Genomic DNA, 13,678 nt, shown 5'->3' on the forward strand with positions numbered 1-13,678 from the left:
AACTAATTGAGCTTGGGTTATCTGAGATCTTATCAATAAAAGAACTGAACCTTAACAACAATCACTTTGCGGAAAATATGCAGATATATTTGTGACATTACAAGTTTATGGATAAATTCAAAGATAATAGTCTTTACTATCACTGTACTTTTTCCACATGTGACTCATGCTAACAATTTCCTAATCTGAAAATACTATCAGTACATATTAAACTAACTTCTATGTAACACTCACTTGTTTTGTTAAACTGTGGAGTATGGAGTTGCTGGATCACATGAAAATACCAGAGAAGAAACTGTAAGTCTCCTAAGACAAGCCTCAGGCAGCTAGATGTCAAGGGATAGTATCAAGTAGCTAGTTTCCAGAATTTAAAGCAACTTAAAACTATTATATTTTAGTGGGAAAATATGGGTGTAGCTAAAGCGGCAGCAGCGCTTTAACATGGCTTGTGTGGTCACGGCAGAGCACTGGAAGAGAGCTCTCCCAGCGCTCTAAAAAACGCACCTCCACGAGAGACGTAGCTACCAGTGCTGGTGCACTGTTTACACTGGAGCTTTACAGCGCTGAAACTTGCTGCACTCAGGGGGGTGTTTCTTCACACCCCTGAGCGAGAAAGTTGTAGCGCTGTAAATTGCCAGTGCAGACAAGCCCTTAGTTCACCTTTCAGCAGCATTTAACCTCAGAAAATGATTTGACATCCAGAGTTAGACTTGAGAAAGTCCCGACACTATACTGAAGTTGTTGGGATATACCGTTTTTTAAAAAGATTTATTATTATTTTGAGGAAATTTGCACTTTAACAGTTTTGCACTACATTTGACCAATAAAAAACAACAACAAAAACTTTAAATTTTAAAAGCCAAGGATTTTTCTATCCCCATGAGCATGCACAGTAAATAAACAAATATTCAGCACCACTGAGGCTCTCAAAATAGAGCTAAAGACTGTCCATAGTACTTATGCAGGCATTTTGCATGGGGCTAGATTTCACCCTCAGTAAACAGCAGAATAAAGATTGCCTTTTGAATTACAACGGTGCTGCATACACATGTATAGAAGAGTCTCAATGCCAATGAAGCTGTATGTGGAAGTTTTTTCACTGCAACTGAGACTGAAATTCCTAACTTTGAGCATTCAGCCCAAAGCCTTATAGGTTATATATATATATATATATATATATATTGGAGAGGGAGGAAAAGCTCAGCATCTGGCTGAATCAGACTGTAGATTCACATTGTCATTCTCTTCTTTTCAGCTACTATCGCACAAATTAAGGAATCCTGATCGTTAGTTACGTCAGTTGCTGAATGTTATTTAAATGCAATTTGTTTAAAAAGTGCATGATTCAAACACCTATAAAGGAATATGGTTTGGATATGTCAGAAACATAGGCCTCTTTTTTATATATTCTGTGATGAAATACTTAGCCATTTTTAGAATTGTTAAATATGCCTTGGATTCTGATTTAAAAATAAAAATAAAGCATTTTGTCACTAAAAAATGCCTATCACACAGAAATACAGTATGCTTCTCCTGGTATGGCTTGCACAATAGCTGCCTTTAGGTCTGCTCTTAGAGAACAGTTTTATCGTTAAAGAGCTGTCGGAGCACGCCAATGCTACCTAGTTAAGTTGCAGCTCGTAAATCAAGGAGCCAGGTTTACTGCAGTTCAATTTAATGAAAGCATGTAAGTTGTACTACAACTGAGCTGCTAATGTTGGATTCATGGAGAACAATGGAAGTTAGACATGCATGACAAAAACTATATTAGGGTTATTTGATTAATTACAGAGTATGATCATGACACAAGAAACAGATTATTATTTGCAACCCAATACAATGGCGGTGGAGCTTATGTTCTGTGTTTTTTGTTTATTTTAATTAACAGTTGAGAATGATACACATGATGGACAGTACACATGATGGACAGTGAAATCAGAAAAGTACATAGAACAAAGGAGGGCTCTCTAAAGTATTACCCGTTTTTATTTTTTTTTCCCCAACTACAATTCTACTTTGCCAATCACCAAAGTAATATGCCAAGTGAGATATTGGGTAATATAGGTGGTTGTACTGTCTGAAACCCTCTAAATGCAGTGTATTGACATAAGCAGTCTCTTTGCTCAAATGCAGAGACATGTTACAAACTCTGCTTTCAAATTGTACAATTAAAGGAAAAATATATCTTCATGTTTATATGGCTGACATCCTCACACCAAAGCTTCTACAATTCCATCAACTTCAACAGCCAAATAAGTGCTTTCCACATACTACATATATTATATAATTTTGTTTTTTTAATATCTTAGTTTAGCTTTAAAGGAAACAGCTGAGCCAAAATGTTAGTGCCGTGCTGATAAAGAGGAAGAAGAGCACAAATAATAGCCTGGCTCTCTCTCTTCATTATTGACTTTTTCATTTTTAGTAGGCACTTTCTATGCAGCTAACCTATAAAAATGCTACAAAACAAGCCCTAATTACAACAGAGTTTTACTGCTAGGAGTGACGGGTTGGATCACAGAAACCCCCTTGGGAGCTGCCACCTGATGTGCAAAGACTACCCCTGCTCCTGTTTTCCCTGCCAGCTCAGGACTCCAGCACCCTGTCTTGCTGAGCCAGACACTCCTGTCTGCTCCAACACAGACCCAGGGTCTGAATCACTTGTCCCAGAGCTGCAAGTTTACCTGAAAACAGCTCGCAAAAGTGTGCTTGTCTTTAGCACTCAGATGCCCAACTCCCAATGGGGTCTAAACCCAAATAAATTCGTTTTACCCTGTATAAAGCTTATGCAGGGCAAACTCATAAATTGTTCGCCCTCTATAACACTGATAGAGAGATATGCACTGTTGTTTGCTCCCCCAGGTATTAATACATACTCTGAGTTAATAAGGAAAAAAAGTGATTTTATTAAATACAGAAAATAGGATTTAAGTGGTTCCAAGTAGTAACAGACAGAACAAAAGTCTGTCTGAAACCAGACAGAACAAAGTAAGTCACCAAACAAAATAAAATAAAATGCGCAAATCTATGTCTAAATCAAGCTAAATACAGATAAGTTCCTCACCAGTTCCAGAATGCTCCCTTGTACGAGCTGGATTTTATAATGTACTATGAGAACCTTAATGTATGATTTGATTTCATCTTGTCAGCCACCCTTTTTGAATAGCAGAAAGGAATGACAGACCAGAAAAATCCTTATGACTAATTATGGTCATCCTTTTGTTTTAGAATAAGTTATAAAGCTACTATGGTTTCCTATATGTATTACAAATTAGGAAGTAAGAGACAGGATTCTCTATTGTATCTATGTTAAGAAGATTAGAGGAATGTTGAGAGCCTGAAGCCCCAATGTGAATTGTTTTAGTTATAAGATTTAGCAAGGCTTGATTTACAATGTATTCTGCTGACTATACAATACTGCTGTCTGTATACCTTTGAAGGTTTCTGTAAGAGATTGTTTGTGTGAATGAGGCATGCATGCATCAGGAAAAGATAAGGTGTGAAAGCCATCTCAAATGTCCAGATGGTCAAGAAGAAGTGAGAGACTTGGAAAGACCAGGAGACAATCAGAAAACATCCATTGTATCCGATATTAAACATGTTAGCAGCATTGACGACCTCAGAGGTGAGGCAGGCACCCCTGAAGATGAGACAACAAATAGGAGATAACGATGGGAAGCCCGACAATAACCATCAAATGATAACACCACTTAAGGACTAATGATTACAGGATGACATTGCAAAATGCATGGACTCAAATGAGAATTTACAACTATAAAGCTGGGGTGTTTTGCCATGGAACTCTGGGTTCAGTCCTGCAAAGCCTCAGAGCATCGGATCGCGACCGACAGAACCCAGCTCCACACTTGTGCTCAATCTAACTAGCCATTAGATTGACTCGAGCTACAACAGACTGGTAACTATGAACATCACTGGCAGGAGAGAGAGAGTGTGTGTGTGTGTGTGTGTGTGTGCGCGTGCATGTGTGTGTGTAAAAAGCGTATGCTAACTGTGGTATTCTCAATAAACGCTGTGTGTATTTACCTTCCTCTATAAAGATCCCGTGTGCTTTGTATGAGCATAACATCCTTTCACTGGCTAATCTCCTTTTAGCCTGAGTCCAGCAATCACTCACACCCCCTGTAGTTACTGTCCTTTATTCCAGTTTCCTTCAAGTATCCTGGGGGGAGGAGGGGGAGAGGCTCCTTCCTTAGCCAGCTGAAGACTAAATGGAGGGGTCCCCCACGGGTTTAAATAGACTCTCTCTTGTGGGTGGAGATCCCCTCCTCCCTCCTATGCAAAGTCCAGCTCCAAGATGGAGTTCTGGAGTCACCTGGGCAAGTCACATGTCCCTGCATAACTCAGTCTTTACAGGCCGAAGCCATTGTCCACATGGTATCTTGTATGTCTCCAGGAAGACTCCTTATGTGGATTGGAGCATTCCAAGATGCATTATTCCCCAAGTGCTTCCTGATCAGGTACTTAACCTTGTGAATTCCTTCCTAAAGAAGCTGACCAAATGCCTCACAAAGCTTACTTAGAAACCAAGCAAGCATACAGCACATATTCTTAACCTCAAGTAGAAAATGATATATGTGTACAACTAGGATGAATAGATATAGTAGACCATAACCTTTACAGAGATATGTTATATGGCACAGGCAGCACAAAACATATTCCAGTTATGTCATACATACATTTATAAGCACACCCCCCCCCAAAGCCTTATGGGGTACACTGTCACACTAGGGCTTAGACCTTTCTGTAGCATATTCAAGTATTTGTCTAAGGGCATTGATACACATAGGACATGAATTGTACAGCCATGAGCAATAGTACTTTAGCTCAGGCTGCAACAGCTCATACTCTTAATTCTGAATCTCCCAGTTCAGTCCCAGGGAGTCAGTCAAGAGAGTAGCCATCACTTTGGCACATGCAATACAAGATGACAATCCTCAGGACAGCATGAATTGGTATTGTTGGTATTGAATTGATATTTGTACTGAACACAGCAGATTTTGATTACTGTATGGCTTGATGGACTCTCCCACTTTTAATTGCAAAGCTGAAGATGAACTATATATTATGCTTCATCAAGATAGCTCCATCAGTACTTATCACCCAGCAAACAGCTAGACTTTATAATAGATAGTTTAGGAAATCTCAACACACAGTTTATGAACTCTTCATGCTATAATTTTCACAGCCCTCCATGCCACTGTCTTCCCATCCTCTGTTGTTACTCCTAGCTCACACTTTTAAGAAGGGGATACTATTAATGGTCAAGGAATGGAAGCAATGTGAATCATCATGTAGCAAGATGAGAGAAGTTCCATCACTCATACTTCTTTGGGATGGCAGATTTGAAGTTCACTCATACACGTAGTGATCATGCCTTGCTCTAATTAGGGACATAAGAAAGGAAAGAAGCTCAATGCTGGGATCTCAATACTTGGTTTGAATAAAAGTGTTGGTTAAACACACACACACACACTCACACACACACAGAGTAAGACAGATGACAAGATGATCCAAAAAAGGAAATAAAGCATACAAGTGTCTAGATGCAGAGAGGCTGTTAATCTTAGTGAAAATAGCAATAGTGCAATATTAGCAAGGTCAGTGTCAAGAAAAATTATGTCTCAGCAAATGCACAAGCAGGCCTGTCAAGGGGCTAGACTAGCTTGAACAACTGGCCTGCCAGGAAAAACGTGTTTTGATCATGTACAGTTAGTGATCAATCCACCATTTTGGTCTTATTCATGTCTTTACATCTTTTTTCAATCTCCCCTTCTTTGTCAGGGTGCATGTCATACCATGGCAAGAAATTCAAGCTGCATGATAATTGAACAATAGAGGTACACTGCAATAAATCAATCAATCTGTGTAACGTACATAAAATGGCTGCTTGAATGAGGCACTTAAATAGAGTTCCTAATCATTTCTGACATTGTGCTCCACAAAATGAAGATGCAAATGAAACATTCAAGAATTTGTAGCCTTATTTTAATCATGATTACCCTGCCATATTGAAGTGACCCTGAAAAGATTCCTATTTTTAGCTCTCAGGACATTAAAGTGTTTAATTTCCATCCTGTTTCTCTAGAAGATAGAATGAAGAACCTAAACTGTAACTTATGGCGCAGATGGAAATTTAGGCCGGATTTGGTGAGGTGAAATCATAGCAAGAATAGTGTTCCTTCTAGGACGGAGTGAATGAACAATCACCATACAATGGCTATATTCCACGTTAGAATACCCCAAGAAGTGATGAATGAATACTGGGTAAGGAATGCTCTTGGGCATTCTGGATCCCCCTTGTTAAAAATTTGGCACCAAACTGACAGGAAGGCTTACCTTTGATGGAGTACATACCTTCCCATGATCCAAAAAAGCTCAATTGTGCCCTACCTAGCTGCCAAAACCTCCAGCTTCTCCCAAAAGCTTTGCTAAGGCTTTTCTGCAGTTGCAATGAAGTACACTGAGCATTAAACATTTAAGGGTAGTGTAAAATAATTTGAAAATAAGGGAAAATTAAATAACATAGCAGAAAATATTACAGAGACAGTATTTAGGTCAAGCTTGCTGAACCATGCAGGAATTGCTTTTGCCCTTAGCAAATGTAGGAACACTGATATTTCCTTTGGTGTTCCTGTCTGATGCCAAGGCCCTCACGAAGAATTGTCTCAGTATGATCCTCTGCAGTGTGTGCATCTGGAAATATATGTAAACTAATTGTAGGGGAAGGATGTTGATGATTATCAAATTTTGCCATATATTAAGATGTAACTTCAAAATGTAATAAATAATGACTATATAAAGGAGTGTTTTACATGTTATACACAATTATAATATATGAAGATAAGCAAGGCAATTATAATGTAAATTGTAAAGTCATTTTATGACAAAGTATTATATGCTCTTGTAGGAAAATATTTTACACATTATCTGGTATTAAATTAATCTTCCTAATTTAAATAAAATCAGATTATATTTTGATTTGTATGTCAAAGAATTAGTTTTTAACACAGCTCACTTTTTAAAAGTACAATACTTTGTAAGATGCTATATCAGTGACAGATGTTAACAAAAATACAGAAAATGCAGTTAAAATTGTGGGCATTTCTGAACAGGATGAGCAAACCTATGGCCAGAGAAGGACATAAACAGAATGGATGTACTTTTGAAATATTCAGTTACATGTAAATTTGTCATAAATATAAACAATGAAAATAATACAGTCAGTGAACTCTTAACTTTCTGGTTGATAAGGAGGAAGATTACTGAAACTCCCTAATGTGATTAGAGTTGCAAGATACTGGCAAAGAATAATTTATCTAAACAGTACAGCATAATTAAATTACAAATACTTCCTAGATGCAAACTTTACATAATTATTTTGGGACTAATATGTTGCACTGGACTCCATGAAGCATGTTTAGAATAAGAATAAGAGAAAGTGATCTGGAGATGTATCTTTTAAATATATGATATGGCAACTTCCAGACATTAAATTGTATTGGCAAAATTCACTATGAAGTAAGTGATGTAATAGGATAAACTGTCAGACAAAATATACCAACGAAACCTGGGAAAACTTAATGACACCTCAATAATGAAAGGAATAACTAAGTACTGTGAAAAGTAGATGCTATTAACCCTGGAGGTGGGAAGTCATATACTATATAGACATTTGTAGACATTGGAAAGATCAGTTGACAATGATAGATTAAATGAAATTCTGTGGGAAAGATCAGTATATAACAGTTCAGTTTAGATGTATATTTAGATGTGTATTCTCAAATGCATTTTGGAAATACAAGGACTGTTCAGTATGAAATGATATAATGAAAATATCAAAACTAAAAGGGGTCAGGATTCTTTTTACAGTGATCTATTTAATTATAAAGAAATGTGTGCTAATTATTTACCTATCTATATACACACACATACATTATCTACATGTACATCTCTCTCTCTATATATATATACACACATACACACATGCATACACATTATGTATAAACACATATATAAATGTATATATAGTAGGCCAAGCTAGTAGCCTCACCTATAGTTGAATTATAGCTGACCAATGTCTGTCTGTCTGTCTCTCTCTCTCTCTCTCTCACTCATGCACAAACATATGGGGGGAGAGAGAGAGAGATAGTAATATTGGTAGGAACTATGGAAATATGTTAATTTGGCATCACTGCATGGAATTATATTTTTTTATTATTCATTTAGGGCCCAATCCAAAGTCCACTGAAGTCAATGGAAAAGAAGTCATTGACTTCAGTGAGCTTTGGATCAGACCCTTAATGAAAAGCAGGGAATATCCAACAAATGTGGGAGATAGTTGATCATTTTTATAGAGATGTTTGTGTGATCACTAATATTTTCATTGTGATTTATTGTAGATTTTTATTTGAACATTAAGTCTGCTCATTCCAAAACTATCAAACACTTGGGGGAGCACAGAGCCAATTTGATTAACTGTTGACCATAGTAGCATTTTCTCCAAATGAGTCTGGATAATATTGACACTGTTGTCAATTTTAGCTGCTCATCAATCTATGTTTTGGTAGTTTTAGATGGATAAAAATGACGTATAACTGGCTATAACTAGATTCAGGCAAAGTCCTTTAGACAGGTGCAATACATTGGGGATGTTTTTATTCCTTCTCACTTCCAATTATCTTTGTACTGATTTTTATACTGATAGTACATAAACAGTGACCAGTCCATCTCATTAATATGTTTCAAAATAAGATTTTAGCTAACTTAATATGAATCGAATGTGATTTTTATACTATTTCATTAACCTGAATTAAGATATGTTGTATGTAGCAATAAGCAAAAACAAACAAAAAAACCCACAACACTATGTGTATGAGAATTACAAGCTTGAACTGGCAAAATTAAGGCTAAGGAATGCAGTTTTTTTTCATGTAAAAAGTCACAGAGGGTCCTGTGGCACCTTTAAGACTAACAGAAGTATTGGGAGCATAAGCTTTCGTGGGTAAGAACCTCACTTCTTCAGATGCAAGTAATGGAAATCTCCAGAGGCAGGTATAAATCAGTATGGAGATAACGAAGTTAGTTCAATCAGGGAGGGTGAGGTGCTCCGCTAGCAGTTGAGGTGTGAACACCAAGGGAGGAGAAACTGCTTCTGTAGTTGGATAGCCATTCACAGTCTTTGTTTAATCCTGATCTGATGGTGTCAAATTTGCAAATGAACTGGAGCTCAGCAGTTTCTCTTTGGAGTCTGGTCCTGAAGTTTTTTTGCTGTAAGATGGCTACCTTTACATCTGCTATTGTGCGGCCAGGGAGGTTGAAGTGTTCTCCTACAGGTTTTTGTATATTGCCATTCCTGATATCTGACTTGTGTCCATCTATCCTCTTGCGTAGTGACTGTCCAGTTTGGCCAATGTACATAGCAGAGGGGCATTGCTGGCATATGATGGCATATATAACATTGGTGGACGTGCAGGTGAATGAACCGGTGATGTTGTAGCTGATCTGGTTAGGTCCTGTGATAGTGTTGCTGGTGTAGATATGTGGGCAGAGTTGGCATCGAGGTTTGTTGCATGGGTTGGTTCCTGAGTTAGAGTTGTTATGGTGCGGTGCGTGGTTGCTGGTGAGAATATGCTTAAGGTTGGCGGGTTGTCTGTGGGCGAGGACTGGCCTGCCTCCCAAGGTCTGTGAAAGTGAGGGATCATTGTCCAGAATGGGTTGTAGATCACTGATGATGCGTTGGAGAGGTTTAAGCTGAGGACTGTAGGTAATGGCCAGTGGAGTTCTTTTGGTTTCTGTAGGTTTGGGCCAATCTTGTAGCAGGAGGCTTCTGGGTACACGTCTGGCTCTGTTGATTTGTTTCTTTATTTCCTTGTGTGGGTATCGTAGTTTTGAGAATGCTTGGTGAAGATCTTGTAGGTGTTGGTCTCTGTCTGAGGGGTTGGAGCAGATGCGATTGTACCTCAGTGCTTGGCTGTAGACTTCTGGAGATTTCCATTAATGGCATCTGAAGAAGTGAGGTTCTTACCCACGAAAGCTTATGCTCCCAAAACTTCTGTTAGTCTTAAAGGTGCCACAGGACCCTCTGTGACTTTTTACAGATTCAGACTAACACGGCTACCCCTCTGATACCTGAGTTTTTTTTCATGTGTGTCTAGATCCTACTGTATTTTTTTACAGCTGTTCATTCCTAATATTTTTTTCCATTGGTGCTGTGGTGGATAATTCATTCAGCAAATTTGTATAGGAAGGAGAGTTTGATGATTTCTCCAGAAATAGAAAGCCATATCTGATCAGTGTTGGGAAATATTAGCTTGCCAAATGCACCTAACGTTAGAATTTTGGAAGTGCCTTTAAACACACTGGACACATTTCATATATTAAGATTATATTTATACATGGTTCATAAATAATTAACAGATACTATAAGCATGTTACAGACATGAGTGGCTCGTACAGGTAGATAGTTATAAGCACATCAATAGAATAAACTTAATATGGTTATTAACAACCTGTTGACTGTTGGACAGTATAAGAATCTTTAACCATTGATTAGCCATTTAACCAAATGTCCATTAACAATTTATTAACCCTTTATAGATTATTTATAAGTGGAATTTACTATAAAGTGTAACTTCAATGTCATTCCACTAGTTGCGTAATTTGCAACAGGAGGACAGAATGTGCTGTAGAGTGATACTTTTTTGCCTAAGCACCATATGCTAGGGTCTATAAGTCCTCCCACCCTTTAAAAAAAACACAAACAAAAGACTTTCTTGTGTCCAATAAAACCTGGTGTGTATATTGTTTGGAAATAACGGCCAGGATGATGAACTAGAGTTGTCTAACATTTTGCCATAAATTTCTCAGTTCCTGATGTGTAACAGTTATTTTTTCCACTTCCCTTTAAAGCAGTGGTTAGTGGGGTGAGGTGCTGTTGTAATCAGTTGAACTGTGTGACCAGGTGAAAATGTGGTTCACCTTGTAAAGCATTCTTACCTTTCACATGGCTGATCTGGGCAGGGTTATAAAAGGAATGGGGGAAGCTGATATAAAGAAAGCTACCATCCAAAGAAGAGTGTAAACTCTGTCTTCTGAGTTGGCTGAAGTAGGACTGGTCTCAGGTTGTTATTACCCAGTAGTCTGAGTTGATGTTTTCTGGTTTTGAGTTTTGTTTTTGGACAAAAAGAAATCCCTAACCATACCAATAAAGTGTCTTGTAGCTGGAACTTTTATTTTTCCTTCCCCAGCTGCTGAGTGTGCACTCAGTTTACACATCAACTGTAAGTAATCACAGCAAAATGACTCATTTCCAAATATGCTGGTATGAATTTCTGTGGATTATTTCATGATAGGCAGCAAGGTCCGATCTGATTGCATATTTGTTTATTTGTTTAGTGGACTGGAAGAGCTACATGGAAGTGTTAGTTTTTGTTGTTGTTGTGAACAAATGAAAAAGAGGAAAATATTTTATCCTAGAATACATCTTTATCTGTAAGACAACCATACCCACCTGACTATTTTTTCAGCATATATTACTTTGTTCTTATTTGGAAAGCATGAGTTGCTCCGTAGCTGCTTATACAAGCAATTTGCAGATTTTGCAAGTGTTTAGCAATTGAAGAAGAGTTGCGGGCCATCTGACCCAGCTGTGAGGTCAGGACATGAAGGAGAGGAGATGGCAGTTAGGTCTCCTAACCCCATGGAGGTTGGAAATTGGGAGTAATGTTCTTTCCTTTGCCATAGGCAACTGGATTCACAATGAAGCCTGATCACACAGGATGAGGCTTGTCACCACTTTTTGCAATTCCTATTACAGAGATATAGGCCATGGGAGAACATGGGCTGTTGATTTAAGCAGGCTTTTTAGATCTAGGATGGTTAGGAGAAAACTAGAGACCCTTCTTCTTCCTCTACTTCACTAATCTCAGGACAGGTTTCTGTATGAGTTATCTTGTTCCGTCTTCAACCGAGTTCTAAAGGTGTCTTGAAGTTGGGGCAAAATTCTAACTGCTGTACTTCCCCTCAATGCCTCCTTGTCATGCACAGCACAGTCCTTTTCCAATGGCTTCAGGGAAAAAAAAAACAAAAACCAGGTAGGGTGAAGATATGAAATGCACCCAAGTGAGCTTCAATACTTGTTTCAATACTGAGCCAAGATGGTGCATAGGTAAAGCCAGAGGGGATGATCAGCTTCACGAGAGAGGTAATATGGAAAGGTACATAATAGCAATAGAGATGTGCAAGTCCCATGCTCTCAATAGAGCATGCTTTAAAACATTTTATTGATTGATTGATTATACACATTACACATGAGAGTCACAGTTGTTTTTTTCTCCCATATAAATTGAATAGTAATTTTGTTCAAAAGCAAAAGAGCAAAACAGAACTGCTTGTGAATACAAGTGATCCTTGAGTAGATGTTCATTTTAGCTCTCTCTCTTTCTTGCTGAAGAGATAAGGGAAGTAGTTGCTATCTTGCTGTATCCTTGTTTAACTATTTTATGAGGTGTTCAGAGTCTACTTACACAAATGGCAGCTAGGTTTGAGCATATCTTTATTCCTAGACAGGTTATCTTCATACAGCGTTGAAATGGTCAGTATTGATAAAATGAGGTATCCTGTCTCTTAGACATGTACATTAGATGAGATTAGATTTCACCTGACAGTTTGCCAAATGTTCTTTATTGAGTAAAGAAGTGGGGAAATGAAAGGAAGGTTCTACAATTATAAAACATACTTACACGTGGACTGAATGTTTAATTCCTTATTAATAATCATTCCATCATTGCTCTTGATGTAGCAGAAATTCATGAGAGATGTTAAAAAGTAGGCAGAGGGAAGGATGCACAACTACAAAGTACCTCTCCCGCGTGGGGTCAGGTCCTCAGCCGGAGTAAATTGGCATAACTTTATTGACTTGAGTCAACCTACACCAATTTGCATCAGTTTAAGATGTGGCCCTAAGTGCAGGAGTTCTCTTGTCAGAATTGAAGCCAAAGCTGAGTCACACAGAATAATTATGCATATGAGGAAAAAGTACTCAAAGACCAAGCTTACATAAATTTACCTTATGATAAGACCACACAATCCTATATAAAAAAGACATGGGGCAGCTATAAACATGGGTACAGATTGGGGCCCAGACATCTGCGCTTTTGGGGTTAGATGGGAAGTTGTTGTTGTTGTCATTGAAAATCATAAAATCCCTCTTTCATAAAACCCACTTGGTCTTTTGATCTTCATGAATTAGCACGTGGGTCACACTGTATTGATTTGTAGCTATTATTTTGGTAATATTTGTACATTTTGTATTCAGAAAGATCTCTTCAGGAATAGGATCTCTGCAGTTTTCCCATCCTTGTTTCTCTTCACAATTAGCTGATCAACACTGTCCTCAGAACCTGGGCAGTGATCCCTTTCTGCAATACTTCAGTGAATACTTTTTTCCCAAAATAAAGTGAAGAGCTGTGAGAGAAAGTTTTATGGAAATCTGCAACACAGTTCTTTGCCAGAATTCAGGTCATATACAGTATGAATTTCTCTCATAATTGCATTAGGGCTTGTTTCATACATTCTGCCTGATCTGAGGATAGAATATTAAGGGACAATCCATTGGTTAAGTGGTTAATCTTAATTTGGTTGAATCTGTTTCCTAATG

At 38.0% G+C, this 13,678-nt stretch overlaps 1 protein-coding gene and 1 long non-coding RNA gene across 7 annotated transcripts in view; one reads left to right on the forward strand and one right to left on the reverse strand.

Annotated features, from left to right (window-relative positions):
- CCSER1 (coiled-coil serine rich protein 1) overlaps positions 1 to 13,678 on the reverse strand; it is a 1,080,955-nt gene that overhangs the window by 604,757 nt on the left and 462,520 nt on the right. The gene's annotated exons all lie outside the window — the stretch shown is intronic.
- LOC117877782 overlaps positions 1 to 13,678 on the forward strand; it is a 67,792-nt gene that overhangs the window by 112 nt on the left and 54,002 nt on the right. The window lies entirely within an intron of this gene.

The sequence above is a fragment of the Trachemys scripta genome, chromosome 5, assembly GCF_013100865.1.
Source record: "Trachemys scripta elegans isolate TJP31775 chromosome 5, CAS_Tse_1.0, whole genome shotgun sequence".
NCBI lineage: Eukaryota > Metazoa > Chordata > Testudines > Emydidae > Trachemys > Trachemys scripta.